Below are 2,630 nucleotides of genomic sequence, written 5' to 3'. Positions count from 1 at the left end.
GAACGGACGGCACCTCCGCGTTCAACACACGTACGGAGCGGGGACGTCTCCTCCTTCTTGATCCAGCAAGGGGGGAGGAGAAGTTGATGGAGATCCAGCAGCACGACGGCGTGGTGGTGGGAGTAGCGGGATCCCGGCAGGGCTTCGCCAAGCGCAAGCGGGGAGGAAGAGGTGTCACGGGAGGGAGGGAGGCGCCAGGGCCTGGGGTGCTGCTCCCATGCGCCTCCCCACTATATATAGGGGTGGAGGGGGCTGGTTTCTTGCCCTCCAAGTCCATTGGGGCGTTGGCAAAGGCGGGGGAAAGAAATCCCATCATTTCCCTTCCCCACCGATTGTTATCCCCCCTTTTTAGGGATCTTGATCTTATCCCTTCGGGATATGATCTTATTCCTTCTAATGTGGGATCTTGGTGCGCCTTGACCAGGGGTGTGGGGCCTTGCCCCCACTACCCACGTTCATGTGGGTCCCCCCATGCAGGTGGGCCCCACTTCAGAACCTTCTAGAACCTTCCCGGTACAATACCAAAAAATCCCGAACATTTTCCGGTGGCCAAAATAGGACTTCCCATATATAAATCTTTACCTCCGGACCATTCCGGAACTCCTCGTGACGTCCGGGATCACATCCGGGACTCCGAACAACTTTCGGTTAACCGCATACTAATATCTCTACAACTCTAGTGTCACCGAACCTTAAGTGTGTAGACCCTACGGGTTCGGGAGACATGCAGACATGACCGAGACGACTCTCCGGTCAATAACCAACAGCAGGATCTGGATACCCATGTTGGCTCCCACATGTTCCATGATGATCTCATCGGATGAACCACGACGTCGAGGATTCAATCAATCCCGTATACAATTCCCTTTGTCAATCGGTACGTTACTTGCCCGAGATTCGATTGTCGGTATCCCAATACCTTGTTCAATCTCGTTACCGGCAAGTCACTTTACTCGTACCATAATGCATGATCCCGTGACCAAACACTTGGTCACATTGAGCTCATTATGATGATGCATTACCGAGTGGGCTCAGAGATACCTCTCCGTCATACGGAGTGACAAATCCCAGTCTCGATTCGTGCCAACTCAACAGACACTTTCGGAGATACCCGTAGTGCACCTTTATAGCCACCCAGTTACGTTGTGACGTTTGGCACACCCAAAGCACTCCTATGGTATCCGGGAGTTGCACAATCTCATGGTCTAAGGAAATGATACTTGACATTTGGAAAAGCTCTAGCAAACGAACTACACGATCTTGTGCTATGCTTAGGATTGGGTCTTGTCCATCACATCATTCTCCTAATGATGTGATCCCGTTATCAACGACATCCAATGTCCATGGTCAGGAAACCGTAACCATCTATTGATCAACGAGCTAGTCAACTAGAGGCTCACTAGGGACATGTTGTGGTCTATGTATTCACACATGTATTACGGTTTCCGGATAACACAATTATAGCATGAACAATAGACAATTATCATGAACAATAGACAATTATCATGAACAAGGAAATATAATAATAACCATTTTATTATTGCCTCTAGGGCATATTTCCAACATCCTCGCCGAAGGCTTCCATGAAAAGAGGAGGATGGTCTAGCCCCCCGACGGGATTTTTTAAACTTAACGTTGATGCTTATTTTGACCACGACCTTCTCAGGGGTACGATCGGGGCGGTCTTAAGAGATGATAATGGTAGGTTCATCGGTGGGGGAGATGGTAAGATTGACTGGTATGCAGATGTGTTAATAGCTGAAGCTTTGGCGTTACAATTCGGCCTATCGCTTGCGCAAAGGACGGGTTGTAATCGCATAATTATTAACTCGGATGATATGGAGGTGATCGAGACCATGAATGAAGGAGAACGATCGTCGGGGGCAGCCGCTGCAATTTTTTATGACTGTTTTCACTTAGCTTGCGATTTTCCTATTTCTAGATTCGAGCATTGTAATAGAGAGCAAATAAAGTTGCTCATGAACTTGCCAAGATGGCTAGATTTTCCTTCATTTCTGATTGGCTCGAGGAACCACATAATGCAATTGTACCAATCCTCATAAAATGAATAAGAGCAACTCCAATGGGGCGACCCATTTCGTCCGCCCGCGTCCGTTTGAGTCGGTGCGGACAAAAGTGGCGGCCCAACGCACCGACCCAAATGGACGCGCGTCCGTTTTTCGTCCGCGGGCGACCCATTCCAGGCCCAATTTTGAGCCGGATTTGCGTCGGCGCGGACACGAGACGGACGCGCGCGCGCGCCTACTCCTCTCCCCGGGCCCGCCTGTCGGTGGCAGCCACCACCATTTCCCCCCATTTTCCCCAAAAACGCTCCCGCCCGCGCGCACCCCCGCCCCCCAACCAGCCATGGAGGACGCCATCGACCTCGACGCCGCCGCCGGCCTCGCCTCCCTCGCCTCGTCCGGCGCCGTCGCCCCCTTCGGGAAAGGCAAGCCTCGTGCCCCGCGCAAGACCGCCGCGGCGACCAAGCCGAAGAAGGCGCTGACGCCCGAACAGCGGGCAAGGGAGTCGGCCAAGAGGAAGGGCCGGAGGCACGCCGTGGACGCGAGGGATGAGGCTGCTGCGCAGGCCGCCACCGTCGCCGCCGCGCAGCAGGAGTTCACCAACGC

The sequence above is a fragment of the Triticum aestivum genome, chromosome 7D, assembly GCF_018294505.1.
Source record: "Triticum aestivum cultivar Chinese Spring chromosome 7D, IWGSC CS RefSeq v2.1, whole genome shotgun sequence".
NCBI classification, from domain to species: domain Eukaryota; kingdom Viridiplantae; phylum Streptophyta; class Magnoliopsida; order Poales; family Poaceae; genus Triticum; species Triticum aestivum.
Note: the sequence above shows the minus strand (reverse complement) of the source record.